The following is a 16177-nucleotide window of genomic DNA, read 5'->3' on the forward strand; positions in this document are numbered from 1 at the left end:
TCACACGACAAGAAAATGCCAGTGTAGAAAAGAATGTAAGAAATACTACATTACCGCAGGTCTATGAAGATTAATTTAAGTATCATTAATGAATTGTGTCTCTTTGGACCTTCCATAGGATCCTTTCCAGTTTGACCTGGCCTTTTGATTGGGACTGTTGTCAGAGAGGACTCCACGCAATGCCTTTATGTTACAGCACCTGAACAGCAGTTACATGTAGTGCTTGATGGCAGTTGCATGCTTTAGGTTAAAAAAAAATAAAAGTGAATTAGCATCTGCTGGGTTACATCTCTGTGGTGAAATTTTTCACCGACTTCAGTTCACATCCCTTGGTATAATGGGCAGAGTGAAGGTGTTAGTTTGGCCTCACTGTGCTCACATTTTATGTGTTGTTTCTAGTATACCATGAAATAAGGAGTGGTACATCCCAACCAACTGTACTCCTCCAAGGCCTTTAATATGCTACAGAAGAGAGTTCCTGACTGTCAATTTAAAAATCAGTTAAACATTTTTTGTTGCACCTCAGGTGTTTTAATTCCTGTTTATATTCATTATGAGCTCCTACAAATTATAACTTTAATATAAATGACTGTATGCAAGTGTTAAAACAGTATTCAATCTATTTTAGGGCTTTGAGCTAATTTAATGAGCCTGATTTTTACACTGATGTATTTAAATTGATATGCATTCCCAGTAAAGGCAAGACCCAGGGCAATTAAGTTTATTGCTTAATAGGCAGGAATTCTTTTTCTTCCATGAAATAGAAGTCATAAAGGAATTTACTTTATGTAAAACCTAGCACAGATGTTTTTGCTTCAAATTTTTAACAGTAACAGAAAAGGATGGGTTTGGAATGGTTCTTTTGCCCATGCTGAAACTGGAAACCAGAAGTGACGGCTTTGGCCCATCCCTGGTAGACACAGTTATAGATATTCCCTGGGGGGAAACTAAAGGTTTCAGAGCAACAGTGGCTCTGCAGATATTTGCCACATTTCACATAATGCTGTCAAGGAAAAAGAGCACCAGGTAACTATTATTGCCACTTCTATAACGTCAATAGCATTGCAAATCTGTCCTGACCTGGAAAACGCAAAGAGTGGGCACAGCGGTTCCTTGAGCAGTCCTTCTGCAGGTGACGATCTGTTGTATTACAACATTAAGGTCCACGTCCTTGAAGGAAAGGAAGCACTTTGGGACAAGTGGTTCCAGGGGAAATAGGTATGGATAAGCTTTTGAGAAAATGAACTTCCATCTGAAAGCTGTAGACCTAAAATTCTGTCACCTTCCTTTCTCCAAAGGCAAGAAACAACAAGGCAACACATGAAGCACAGGAGAAAAGTTGTTGAAAATGATGATATGAGGGACTTTATGCAAAAGGCAGATTTGCAGGAAAAAGATGGATCTGATGAATGCAGTGATGGAAATTGCCTGAAACGTCTAGGAAAATGTCACAAGAAGTAAAAGCTGAAAGAGGAAAAGGGACAAAATGGGGACCCAGGGGTTAAAATCATATGAATGTGGAGGAGGTGAGCACGATAGTTTGGGTGAGTTCCTGGAAGGGATGCAGTAAATATATTTTAAAAGCATCATATTGGTACTATGACTGGTTAAGGGATTTTTCCATTAAAGTATTTGGAAATAGAGGTCAGTATTGAGACTTAGACTGTAAGGGGTAGCACAGTAGGAAGCAGGATGGATGAGATGGCTTAACAGGGCTTCATTGTAGTCAAATTAATTCAGTTTAAATAATTAATTCTCTTTTAAATTGACTCTACTCTGCACACTTGACATTTTGGAAAAGCTGCTGTTGCCTGGCCTTCTGGTAAATGCTTTTGCATCTGTTTTCCATTGTTTCCTTCTTGAAAAAAATCCTTGTCACTAACAGGAACCATCAGCAGCATGGAACAAATTGACTTGCCAAGGACATTTCCTCCAATCTCATTACCTATATGGCAAGTATTCTTTTTTGTATTAAAAGTCAGACTGTGATTTTTTACTTTTCCGTATATTAATATAATTTTGTCGCATCATTTTGAGTAAAATTCAAACTTGGTTACATGAACTACTTCTATTGCATCAGCATTTGACCGTACTTTTTTCAAGAGGGTGATGAAGGAGTTTAATTAATCCACAGTTCTCTCTGCCTGCCTCGTTCTATAGAGCTCCCTCCAGCTGCAGCAGAGGGCCTCCCCCAGGTATGAATCCGATCAGATACGACACTCTTCCTCTTCTGCTCTCAAGCACATTGATTTTGGGACTTAAGTGGATGAGATTGAGCGGATCCATAGTATTATTTGGGGCAGCTTGGGCTAAACAAGTAGGTTTTGTGTTTTACTCTCAAGGTGCTTTGGTTTGTGTTCACTCTCCTTTGCCAGCTCCAGGTTATGGACTAGCTGCTACGAAACCGTTCATCTCCTCCAGGCTTCCATGTCGAGGTGTCAGTCGAAGGAATGCAAATGTAAGTTTGAGTTCTGACTGCATGAGGGGTCTGTTGAGGTTAGGGGCTCCTTCAGGTAAGCTGGACCAGATCATCAGAGAGCTCAGAAAAGGGCAGAAGCTTGATCTGATTGTACTCACGATGGCTCACCGCTCAGACATAATGTCGTTACTCTGTCTTTCCTCAGTTTCTCAGCAGTTGCTCACATTTTAAACAAGTACACTCTCACCTAACCGAATCGATACGTGAGTATAATTAGGACCCAATATAATAAGGCCAGTATTTGCAATAATATAAGGGAACATTCCAAAGCAGTTACAGAAGAAAAGAATTTCAGATAGTTAGGAGAGGAGCTGGGCAGTGATACAGATACAGATTTTAAAATGACCCAAGATACTAAAAATATCAATATTGAGATGAAATCCTCATGACTCAGTACTCGGGACAACCTGCATTCTTTAGGACTTAGTAAGAAAAATGTCCAAACAGGGAAGATTGTATTGTATCACCTTACTCTGGTGGGCTTACACTTATACTTCAAAGAAGTGTCTTATACTGAAAAAGGATAGACACAGGTCTGCTTAACAGGGCGACTGCAACATTTTTTTGAACATGTTCTGTAGCTGTAGCTTTTAAAAAATTGGTGAGTTTGTTTCTACCTAGAAAAAATTCTAATAATGAGTGTTCTGGATCTTGGATGGCAAAAGCACTAACAGCAGGGCTTGACATGCATTCTTTCAGTCAACCAGGACATACTTTTAAATACCTGTGACTCTCTAGCTAATAGCTGAGGAGTGAAGAATCTAGATTGCAAATAGAAACATGGAAGTGCCATTTCTTTCTTCTTTCTCTTTTCTGCATAATATGTTTTCTGACAAGATGCAAAATTTGAAAGTACTGAAAGTATTTTGAAAAACAGAAGTATTTTAAAAGGTATGCTTTAAAGCTGCAGGGTTTCAGAAAAGCAGAAAAACTGTGTTATGAGAACATCGGCTATAATCTGGGTCAGATTTTCAGTGCAGATGTGTCAGATGCATTTTCTTGGAAACCCTCCATGACAGTTAGTGAGAAGACTGACCCAATGTTCTCTCACCGCACAAAATAACTGTTCTGTTTGGTGATGTCATGTGGATGAAGCACTGCTTGTATTTCCAAAGCGGTGTCCTCTTTAAGCTTGTTCAGGGGCAGAGATTTTTCTCTCAGAACAGTTTCAAACAGGGAGTCTTGCAAATCTCTTTGGTACATCTTGACTGCTCTCAATCTGGCTTGTCAGTTTTCTGAATGTTAATGATCTATTTCCAGATAATGACTATTTATGTAAATGAGATGTCTTTTAAATAAGTATGGAAATTATTTCATAATATTAATTACAGGCTTTTTGGTTCAAATACTTAATATATTAAAGGAAAATCGCGATGTGGACTGCCTTTGAGTTTATTAATTTAGTGATTTTGGTCGTTTGTTGTATTTTAATCTGACTTACATATATTGGACAGTGTTTCCTGAACTAAAGCAAGCTATGTTATGTGCCTGGATATATCAAAGGATGTCAAAGGACAATAAAAATCAAAATGCATCATACAGTGGTGGTGGAAAATGGAACCCCCAATTTCAGAATGTTTTGTCTAAGAATCAAAAAAATTAGTTTTACTTGGAGAATATCAGCTTAAGTGTTGTTAGCCATTTACTCAAAAATGAGGGAGTTTTAAATTAATTATAATCCTTTGCACTTCTATAGCTGCTTCTCTTGAGAATCTCGATAGCGTTCTACAAACATTAATTAAGCCTAATAGTACTCCTGAGAAGTGGTTAACTGATAGATACACTTCACTTAACCCACCATGACATAAGTGTTCTCTCCAACAAAATACAAAAACTTTAAACAGCAGGACTACACCAGAGTTTAGAGCCTGAAGTAAGTATCTTGGCCAGACAAAACCGTGGGGAACGCTTAGGTGTGTGAAATGCGATTACTTGGCCTAGGCATGACCTGAAGTTAAATAAAAGCACAAATAATAAGGAACCGAGATGTTTAATGAAGGAAAGTGGGTTTATATCTGATGTGAGAGAAGATACCCACAGCACCACAGTATCACATGGTGTGGCTCTGGGTGATGAATTGGACTAATTCAGAGAAAAGACTGCTGTTTGCAGAAATCACCTCCAGATGGGCCAAAGAGCATGAGTCCAAATTGAACCTTTAAGGCTGATGCACAAACAGCAGAAATAGCAGTTAAGTCCTTACTCTCACCCATGAGGGTACAGGGACTGCTGAAAATAGCAACGAAACAGCAGTATCAGTGTGTACATTTACACCCCGAGACTGTTATTTTTGTTGGCGGATCTGCATGCATAATTTCCTTCCTGATATTAGTCCACAAAGAGAAGCTTTTGTTCTCTTGCTTTACTGATGAGAGCAATACGTAAACCAGGTTAGTGCTGGAACAGACAACAGGTTGGGTTTGGTACGTGCACTAGGACTTGGGTCAGCCTCAAGCAACCCTTCTGCCATCCCGTTCTCAAACAATCTGCTGCAAGCATTTCTTTTGGAGCTTCCAGTGTCTATGGGAAGAGCCATTCCAGAAATATGCTCCAGCTGTACATCCCTGTTTGCCTACTATCAACAGGAGAAGAGGTATGGCATCGCTCCTTGATACCCCTACCGCCAGCAACACAGCCAAGCATGATGTTAACTGTTTTCTCACCAAACAATACCAATGGCCATCCACTGGGTCTGTCATCATTTGATATTTGATAGCTGCTGCCATGCTGCAATGCCTTGTGAGTAGTTCTAGCATTTGCTGAGGGAAATTTTATGATGCACAGTCTAAATTCTCAGATGCACACTCTGAAATCCTGAGGAAGCAAATCAGTACTGAAAAGTGAAATGAGTTTGCATCAGATTTCTATTTATAGAGGTGACTTGGAAACATTTGGGTCTCCTCTTTGGATATATTTTCTTTCCTTTTTGTTTCCCAGCATTTCTGTGCTTTTGGGACTAGGAATTCTCACATAAATATTGGCAATAAATCCTTGCTGAGAAAGTCTACCTGCTGGAGAAAAATCTGCTCATTTTATCCAAGTGGAATTCCTAGACATTGTAATTAGACTTTATCCTTACTCATATACAATAACATTCTTCATTTGCATTTGGTGAATAGTAATTCATGACATACATGAGACTGGTGCCTAATGAACCCTCCCGCAGTGCTCCTTCTGAGTTCGGCGGCCTTTGGATCAGGCCCTGTGTTCGCTTCATTTCTCCATATTTTTAGCTGCTTCAGTAAGTTCTTTATCTAGAGAAGGGTCTGAAACCTCTTCTTTTTTTTTTCTCTTTTCTTTTCTTTTCTTTTTTTTTTTTTTTTGCATACATGCATGATATTCTATTGCCTCTTCTATAATTTATGATCAGTAGTTTCCCTGGAGTGCAAAAAGCTTTTCAGAAATACTATACTTGAAGCAGTAAAAGGAAGGATAACTGCACTGTTGTACTGCTGCATCATAATATTTAAATACTTTATTATTTCATAATCTGTCCTAGAATTTAATCATCCCAAGCAGGGATGGTCTCTTTATGTCAAAAGGGATAAGTTCCAGATTTTCAAATGTGCATATATAAAAAAACCCGCAAAGATGTTGCTTCATTTCCAGCGTGATTCCAGCTTGCCAAAGGCTCAATTTCATTGCATAACCCTCCGGATGTAGATCCATTACTGCACCGTAAAGTGGGTTACTGGACAGGGTAAGGCAATTCATCCTCTGAAATGCAGAGTGTTGTTTTGCCAGTTACACGGTTTATAATTATCCATTATCATTATCTTTATAGTTATTTTTACCAAGGTTACAGATATGCTGTGTCTACTTGAAAGATGTTGTGTTGGGTTCTTTTGGAGACTCATTCTTCCCCCCCTGTAGCCATAAATGAGCAGTGCACACAGCACAGCCAAGAGACTTCAAAAGGAATAAAACTGCTAAGAAAGTGAACAGATTAAGCCCCAAATTGTGTACTTAAGAAACTGAAATAGTTTTGCCTATGGAAGCCAGTCTCTGCCAGGAAATACTGTCAACAGTAATAGCTGTACCATCGTCATTCCCCCACCCCCATTTTTTTTTTTTTCGCTTTCCTTTGAGCACTGCTAAAGCCTCATGAATTGTAAGCAGTCAAATCTCACAATCCTGGGACAAAATCTGTTAAAACCATGTCCTGGGACAGGGAAGATCTCCATTCCATTCCTGGCTGTGTCACTGACCATCTGCCACTGGTCCTCTGCCTTGCTTGATTTTACCCATGTGTAAAATGCACTTAAAATAAGCTAAACCATACTTTGAAAAGGACTTCAGTGCCACAAGCTAGAAATTTGGGGTTGCAACATGGAAAACAATGGTTCTGTGGTTGCCTGTCCACAGAAACCCGGCTCGTCTCCCTGGCCGCACTCCTGGGGAGGCTAAATCTGGCTGACGGTGCTCCACCCTGCGCTTGCGAGGCAGCAGAATACCACATTAAGCATGCTCGATGCCTGCCCCCCTGGAGCACATGCAGTTGCTAACTTGTTTAATTAACTCACTATGCTCAAGAATCCGATCCAACACTAACTGAAATGAATAGAAAGACTTGTCTTGACTTAATGACCTTGGGGTCCCCATGTGCATGTAGAGACCACTGCCGAGAGATCCCTGAAGTCCCCACGAAGGGAAAGGCTTTGTTTGACTGACACACAGACACATTTCTGTGCAAGGAGCCTGCAGGAGCTGGGCACACAGTAAGTCTGTACAGTAACACCATTCACTGATGATGCTCTTTATTCAGAAATAAATACAGCACTATAGTCACTATGTCTCATAGAATCTTTCGCATGTAGCTTTAGACAAGCCTTAATGTGGAAAACCGATGACAAGCTACACAGGGAAGCTTTGCGGCTAGATATGTTAGGAAAGGTGACTTGATAAAGGTGGTGACAAGCTAATAATGAAATGGAGCATTGCAATTAAATGTGCTGGTGGGGGAGAAAGTATGCCACGGCCAAGACAGCGAGCGAGTGGCAGGTAGGTCACGGCCAGAAAGCAGAAGAGGCTTGATGGAATAGGGTGGGAGGGAGGGGGAGACACGAGAACAAGAAAGACAGGACAGAGATAAGTCCTGTGTTAGCTGCGATGGTAGGACTGGGCAGAAACTACTTTGGTGTTTGTATCAGGCCTTGCACAGTGAGATCTGCATCCCTGGCTGCAGTTTGTTGAGACTGACACAATATGTAATTAAATGCAGATAAGTCCTAGAAGGACAGAAAAAGGTGGAGGGAAACAAACTGGTCGGGCTATAAATTACCAGCAAATCAAAGACGTCTACACAAAGTTTTACCCATGACATGAGCTGAAAAGTATGAAAACTGCCACAGAACGTTTAAGAATTATGTTTCTCTCAAATCAAAGTTTCCATGAGAAAGAGTCAAGTATATTTTAATGGTTATGAACCTAAACTGTGCGAGGTGAAGTATTCATACATCAGTGCAGTGATTTTGCCTCAGTATACAGGCAGCTGAAACAATACTCTTAGAACTAGGAACAGGCCCATTAATCTTGGATGTTAACGCTGAAGCCTGAAAATTATGCCTACATGAAAAACGAGCAAGAGTAGAGAGCACAGAACAGTCTGCATATCAAAATTACTAGCACAAGCCAGAAGATGGGCTTCATTATAGCTATTTATTTGAAAAACATTTCCAAAATTAAAATATACCACCAACTGTCAAAGGATTTAGAAAAATTTCTGCCAGCACACTAAATAATTTAAGGACTCACTACAGAATGCAGACCAGCTTGCTGCAAAAAATCATGAGGTTTTGCGTTCTTGATCTCTCACTTATCGCGCTGTGTATAGTTGAGAGAGACAACGTCTTTATAAGCATGGCTAGAAATGCATTTTATGTAGAAATACAACGAATGGCCAATGTTGTTCTTGTAGTCCCTGCCTGGGACAGGGGTTTGACACATTCCTTAGTCCATATGCTGGCTGTTGAGAAAAAAAAACAAGAAGAGGCAGACTCAGCTCACAAGTATCAAACCTGACAGCGCCAAGCTGCGTCTGCATGTGCAGGCTTGCACATGGGTGCTGCTGCCTGAGTAGAGATCGGCTTGTGTCAGCCGCTCTGTTTGCTACATGGGGGGTTAGGAGGAGCTGCACTGCTGCTATAAAGCCACGTTAATAAACGTGGGGTGGGGTGGAAGTCTTAGTTTGTACTTTTTGCTTTTATATTCGCCTGTTTGCTGTGTTTTTTCAGAGGGATGAGGTCAACCCATACAGTAGGTTTGAACATACATAAGCATTTACAGTCCCGTCTGTCTTTACGAGCCACATATAAACCCTCCAGCCAAACGTCCAGAACTGAGGCAAGTTGGAATTCAAAGCCAAAATTGTATGGTTGATGCCTATCCCTAAACATCGCTTCCAAAATAGCACATGGCATAAAATGTTGAATCCCATGGCTGCTCAACACAAGGTGCTGGAGAAGCAGCGTGCCCGTGCGTGGTGGCACAAGGAGGGCTCACGTCCTTGTGCTCAGCAACATCCTGACACGCTGCACTAATCTTAGCCGCACGCTCTTAAAAGATTATTTTTGTCTCGGGTTCTTTGCTAGTCTTTGATGCAACAGCCTGGCGCGGGTTACACCAAGACTGGAGAAAATCCCTGGTTTTCTCTTCCCTCGTTTTCCAGACAGCCGGCACCTCCTCCGGGCCCTCGCAACGAGCACCGCAGGTGAGCCAAGGACGGGCATTTTTGGACCGGAGATTAATTAATTTTACATTAAAGGTGCTGCCGGCGGGCGGGAGGCAGGGACAGTCCGCGCGTCCCATCTGGGGCCGCGCTCCCCCCACGGCTCAGCCTCACCGCCCCCTGAGGGAGCAGCGGGACGGGGGCGGCCGGAGCGAGGGCCCCGCCGGGCCCGCCCTGTCGGAGGGCGCCCTCGGAGGCGGGCTGGGCGCAGGGGCGGTGGCGGGCTCGCCTCAGGCCCCGCCGCGCAGCAGCAGGACCCGGCGGGCGCCCTCCCGCGCCATCCGCGCCGCGATCACGAGTCGGCGCCCGCCTCTCCCCCACCCGCCCCCCGTGACGGCCAAGATGGCGGCGCGAGGAGGCGGCGCGGAGGGGAGGGGGGATCCCGCCTGAGACGCCCACACGGCGGGGAGGCGGCGAAGGCGAGTGCGGGCTCCGCTAAGATGAGATAAGGGCGCGGGGACCGGGCGCGCTCCCCCCTCTTTACCCCCTTCGCCCTCCCGCTCCTCGGCGCCGGGGGCGGGCGCCGCCGGCGGCCGTTCCCCGCTGCCCCGGGGAGCGCGGCCCCCGCCCGAGGTGAGGGCTGCGGGGCGGCGGGGGAGCGCGCCGGGCTGTCAGCGCGGCGGGGGCTCCCCGCGGGGCGGGCGCTGTGGCGAGCCCGGGCCGGCGGGGCAGGGGCGTGCGGCGGGGCCGGCGGCGCGCTGGGCTGTCAGTGCCGGGCGGGGGAGGCCGGGCGCCGGCGGGCGAGGGGCTGAGGGAGGCGCGGGGGCGGCGGTAACTTTCCGCTGGGCCGCGGCGAGAGGGGGGCAAAACTTTCTCCTTTTCCCCGCCGGCCCGGTGCTTCCCGCCAGCCCCCCGCCGCGGCCGCGGCCGGGCCGGAGCGGCGGAGCCCGGGGCCGGCTTGCGGGGCCGCGGCGGCCGGCGCTCCTCAGGGCGGAGGGCTGCCCGCGCCGCGCCTGAGCGCTCCCCGCTGACCTGCCATGTTACAAAGGCAGCGCAGGAGCCCGCGGGCGGGCTGGGGGGCGAGCGGGCGGGGCTGTGTGCCCGCATCGCGGCGTCAGCGGGCACCGCACGGGCAGCGGCGGCGGGCGGGGGATGGCGGCCCGTTCCCGGCGGCTCCGCAGCCCGGCTGTCGGTCCGTCGGTGTGCCCGGCCACCGCTCGGTGTGCCCGGCTGTCGGTGTGCCCGGCAGAAATGAGCCCTGACATTTTTATCACGCTTGTATCACGCTGTCAGCGCATAGCGTAAGTTCCTGGCCCGGGGACGGTAATATTTAGTAACTTCTTAGTAATGGTTGTTATTCCGGAGTAATTTCAAACGGGCTGCGTTTAAAAATGTGCCGCCTGTGAGTGTTGATTTGCTAAAAATGAGGTCTTGGCTTGGCGCTTAGTCCTGAAGTTTGATTTTTTTTAATTTTTTTTTTTAATTAACCAAGCAGAATTGTGGTGTTCTGGACAGCTTTTTACTTCATTTCACAATTTTTTCTGGAACTGTTGCTCAACTGGAGGTTTCCGTAAAGAGTGTTACATTACAGTACATAATCTTTCACTTTCTGAATGATTAAACACAAATATTTAATCTTGGCAAGTATCTGTGGTGGTTTAGGGAAACTCATTGAGTTAGTCTGGCCAAGGAAGGTCGACGGGGAGTGAATGGATTATTTCTGGTTTGTGTGTCTAGTGTACAAGTCTTACTTTATAAGTCTCCCATTTCTCTCTTCTTTTTAAAAAAAACCGTATATTTAGACTATCGGTGAAACTCTGTCTTGCTTTTAGAGTATTGAGGAGCCTGTAAGCTCATTTAAAGCGAATGTTAAAGTGGAACTGCAGCTCCAGTAAATGAAGCGAAGTTTTCTAGGGGTATTCATGACTTGGCATTGAAATTGTTTTAATTATCAAAAATGGAGCATTAGAGTTTTTGTGGTTAGCTTTTGGGGAAGGGGAAAATTGCATGGAGCCTTAAAGACAGAGCAAAAAACCATTATGTTTCTTTACAGCCTTAAGAGTTTGTGCGATGTACATATTTTACTTATTCTAGAAACGCTAGGGTCTAGCTGGATGAGGTTCTTTGCTGAAGTTCGTGAGAAGTTTCTGTTCCTTTGGAACAGGCTTTACCCAATGGCCTCCTTTAAGCAGTGAACTTACTACAAAGTAGCACAAAAAGGTCAGACCTGTTCCAACAAGCAGTAAAGCCAAAAGGCACGAGGACCACTTTTTGTCAAACACAGGCTTACTTAGGAATGTTTTCCCAGTATTATGGATAATCATATGTGTGAGTTTTCGTACTTCTTGTAGCAGGGTGGTTGTAGGTGCAGCTTGTTCTCTGTGCTTTACTTGGATATATTGCTGGTATGGCACTTAATGGAATTTCTGTATGCATTAATAGCAATATTAGCAATTTTGTAGTTACGTGGCCAGAGTTAATTATTAGTTAGTAAAAGCACAAATATTGACATAGCCTGGCACACACTATAGGGCTCAGGTGAGCGTAGCTGATTTGGGTCAAGCATTAGGAACAATGTAAATAACCTGTTCCTATTACGTGCTTGAAAGGGAAAGTAGCAAGGTAGAGAGTAGAGCCTAGCTGGTGCTCCTAAAGAGAATGAGATTGTTTCAGGAAGGTGTCTCATACTACTGTGTCACTCTTACAAGGGAATTGTGGCACCACTGTGCAGAGGCGAGTCTGGCAGTTTCTAATCTACAGGATTTTGCATTGAGGCGTTTGCTAATTTCTAGGTAAATTCCTGCTGTAGTGTGTGATAGCTAGAGAAAACTGTCTTGTGACTCCTAAGTAGAGGAAGATGATATCTAGACTGAGCTGAGTAATGATAATGGGATTTGTTAATCTTGAAGTTTTAAATTGGGAAGAAGAATTTGCAGTGTCACTTACATCTTCAGCATCCTTTTGCTATTTCCATCATAACTCCTAGCAACTGAATTGGAGTTGGTTTTGCAAGTCATAGTAGATTGAAATGCTTTTTATAAGTGACTGTAGGAACAGTTGCACTCATGGTCAAGCATCAGCAGGCTGTGGAAAGGGACTAGTGCAAGAACTACTTAGCCAAAACCTTTCTTGAATCTTCAGTATCTCCTGAAATGAAGACTTGCTGGAAGTTTTCTTTCCATTTTTACTTTACTCAACTTTGACCTTGGGTTTTTAAAAATGTGGTGTTGGCCTGACCAAAAACTTGGAGGCTAAAATGTTGCACAATTTGTTGGATTAAAAAAAAATATATATATCAATGTGATGTTGTTCAAACATTATGTTTGAGGTATTGGTGATTTCAAAGTATGTTGCTGTCTGACAGAGGGTTCCAGTAGCTCAGGTTTTGATACATCTGTAGCTGTGGATTTTTAAGGTATTTGTTCTGAAGTTTCCTGGAAAGAACTGTAATACTTCTCAAAAGGAGAGGGAAAGGACCAAAAAAAGACACTGAAATAACTTCTATTTAAGTGCCTTAACAAAGCATGATGTAATTTATGTGGATTGGTGTGTTTCCAGTACAATTCTCTTGTTTGTAAAAGAGAAACTATTTAAATTGGACTTCTCTGTGATGTATTGAGATTTCAAACTTTTTTTATGCTAACTCTCCTAAAAGCAAACCAGCCCCCCCGCCCCCAACCAAACCCTTGAAAGATTTGGCACCTTTGAAGAAAGTTTAGGTTGAGCTTTCACAAAAAGCAAGGGTAGAGATTTAAAGGTCTGAGTTGTATGTGTCCCTCATCCTGCTGTAGCCTCGCTGGGTGGTCGTAGGCAAGAGCCCAGAAAAGGCCCTGCATCTATTCCCTCGTATCAGTCCTGTATATGAATAATATTTGCTACTGTGAGCACAAACCATGATAGAAATGTTATGCCATGCTAAAAGCAGCAAATCCTCTGCAAGCTAAAGCCAGTTACGCCTTGCCATAACTGAGGATAGCTATACAGGTAGGAGATGAATACGTACAAATGGTGAATGCGTCACCACTATTCAACTACTTAAAATCAGCTGTTTTCTAACAGTGGTACTGACTAATAACCTCAAGTGAATGAGGTTCTTTGCTATGTTGCATAATAAGCCTTGGATATTTTCTTCTATCCTTCAGTTCAGACTTAGTCTATGACGGGTCTGGAAGCTTAATCTATGACTGGTCTGGGAATACTCTGCCGATGCATGTATGCTTATAAAGTGCCCCCACAGACTATAAAGTAAAAATTAAAACGTACCGTGAAGGCTGTGTGAGGCAGTGATGCTGAGAGGTTTGATCTATAGCAGTCATTTTAGGAGCAGTCTGTGATGCAGAAGTCACTGCTAGTTCCCTAAAGAGTGCACAAACAGTACCAGAAGGAAATTGTGGAGGAGAAGTGGAAACAAAACACTTCTGAAAGCGTGGCCCTACTTTTTCAAATGGCATGTTTTTACCCCCTCAAAGTGTATTTTCATGTATTAGATACAGGGTTACTGTAGATGCCAAAATAGAAGGAAATTAAAGTAAACATTAATGGAGGGGCGGGGGGGTGTGTGCGCATGTGAAAGAAGGAGGAACTATGGTATAGAAATAGGATGGGAAGGGTAAGGAAGGGTGTCAGTTGGCCAATTATATCCTCACTATTTGATTTTTACTGTAAAATTTTACTTGTTTTAATTTGGGTCAGGAAAAAATCATTAATACTAATTAATGACATTATTTCAGTTTAGCCATTTGAAATAAGTGGACAAGCAGTAAGTGTGCTGTATGAGTTTTGTGTATGTACTTGCAAATGAAAAAGTCCCAAGAGGAAACCCCCACTTTTTTGTGTGCAAGCATTATGCAAACAAGGAGAAGGGCAGTGTAGGCTCAACTCCAGTTTTGGTTTTGTCTTGAGCTTCAGAAGAAACTTGTGGGCTTAAGGAATTACTCTCAGTTGTACAACCAAGATGAGGATCTGGCCCAGCTCCAGTAGCTTCCGTATGCCAGCAAGTTTGTCTGCATGATATTTTGACTATAAAATTACAGTGAAAGAGTCGATGCTGTCCAGATCCTGCAAGTGCAAAAGTAATGAGGCTCAGCACAGTGCTGTCAGTTAAATCCCGGTACAGGAGCAGTGTTGTAACAAATTGTACAACTTCGTAGTGACCTTGTATGTCTAACTCCTGTTCTGAAGCAGTAGTTACCTTAGCATACCATTGCACTTCGGGTAATTTACTGTGATTATTGGGGGGATACTCTAATGTTGCTTTATATTGCTTTGCTAGCTAAACTAACTAGGAGATTGTCACAGCAATATGTTAGGTGATAGATATATTTGTAGCTGGACTGGTAACGGTACATTCACACTTTTCTGTGGGGCGGATGATGAACTTTTTGCTAACTGTGTGTAGAGATTTTACTAGATGAGGAAGGTATTAGTCAGTGTTACCTCTCCATTAAACCTTTCCAATGTGGTGTAGATCATCTGCAAACAGCAGTTACAGCCCTGCAGCCGCAGGCTGTGCGGGTCATCTACTCAGTGTCTGTAATTTGCAGCGTGGCTGGGTCCAGTTTTCTTGCCTTACACGACATTTTTGTGGGCCAGAGAAAAAAAGAATGTTAAATGTTCTAAGTCACAATGAAAGTGTATTTTAAAAGTAGAAAAAATGTTAGGAAACAATTCCCACCTGTCTTTTCCCCCACCACACCATGCATTCAGAGTTTTAATTTGGGTAGAGAATGGCTTCAAAACTAAACTGTGGTTGCGTGTGTATCCAGATATGGCTGGGTGACAGCAGGCTACTTCTGTCGCTCTTGGTTCACGTACTTTGACATTTTCAGTGACAGATTTTGTGTTTGAAGTTCAATCTTGGAAGATTTGCTGCTTTCATTTGCCTTTATCTACTATGCCAAGGAAAACAGAAGGTTCTGTTTGGGGGACTTCTCCTTTTAAAAGTTGTATAATGCATAGCTGTACAAAAAACATGGACTAACTCTCCTCCTGAACTCTTTTTTGGATGTAGTAATATTTACATTTTATAGTGCTTACCTTGGCTTCCCTCCCTATCATTTGCTATAAATTGTTCTGTGCATCCCTCCCTACAAAGACAGTTATACTTCAGAAATTATTTCCATTCTTTGGTTGTGCTTTTTGGCCACAAATACTGTAATCTAGAAAGAAAAGTAGAAGTTTTAAAACTGGCCTGGTTAAGATTTCTCTCTGTCATGAATCTCATGGGATACTTGAATGTCACTTCCTTGAATTTTTGTAGTCGGGGATGAATATCATGGGATTTTGCTGTGGCACAGCTGTGGTAAACACCTAAGCTGTCTGTGCCTTGTTAGACCCTGTTAGTAAATGCTTTGATTTTATTGAGACTAAAACCAGCAAAGAACAACAAACATGGAAGACTTGGTGGGTGATGCTGGAAAGTATAAAAGATGTAGAAAATGCCTGATCTCTCTCCCTCAGGGTGAAGTCTGTTCCTGCCTTCTCTCTGCCAGTTACTCAGCTTCTTCCTCCAAGCTTTGAACTCTAGATGGCGAGTCCTTGCTCATTGACTGAGCAATCCCACTGAATCTAGATTAGCCTCTGAATTTAGGCCTGATTTTTCTTTCTTCCTAGGCATTACTGAACAAATCTGCTTGTCCCTTAGTTCTTGGCCTGTATTCCTGTTTTCTTCTCCCAACCTCATGGTCTTCTGTTCTGTCCCTGCGCTTTTATCCGGCACTTTTCTGTTTCCTGGGCACCTCTTAGAGATCCTTTGTTGCTAAGTTTTCTGAGCGCTCACGATTATCTCCTCAGCTGTTTGGATCAGAGTGTGTTAACCATGAGTTGGTGCAGAAGATTGCGAATGGGTCTGCAAAACACTTGATAGCAATTCTAGCCCTTTGATGTCTAGGGGCAGAACAATGCTGTGGTTTTTCTTGTTTTGTTTTTTTTATATCCCAATATGTTTCTTAGCACTAGTGCTACTACTGCAGCACCAAAGGGAGTTTAGTGGAGGCTAGTGGCTTCTTATTAATCACTGCTTTGTCTGACGT

The 16177-nt window shown here is 43.4% G+C and overlaps 1 protein-coding gene across 4 annotated transcripts in view; it reads left to right on the forward strand.

Moving 5' to 3' along the window:
- Positions 1 to 9093: 9093 nt before the first annotated feature.
- DENND4A (DENN domain containing 4A) overlaps positions 9094 to 16177 on the forward strand; it is a 56970-nt gene continuing 49886 nt past the window's right edge. For 2 of the 4 annotated variants that reach the window (XM_040602402.1, XM_040602404.1), the window contains exon 1: positions 9638 to 9779. The gene's annotated coding sequence lies outside the window, so the exon portion shown is untranslated. Of the gene's footprint in view, positions 9189 to 9636; positions 9780 to 16177 lie in introns of those variants that run through there. The other 2 variants (XM_040602403.1, XM_040602405.1) reach the window with 2 other exon arrangements.

This window comes from Falco naumanni, chromosome 7 (assembly GCF_017639655.2).
Source record: "Falco naumanni isolate bFalNau1 chromosome 7, bFalNau1.pat, whole genome shotgun sequence".
In the NCBI taxonomy this organism is placed as follows: Eukaryota; Metazoa; Chordata; class Aves; order Falconiformes; family Falconidae; genus Falco; species Falco naumanni.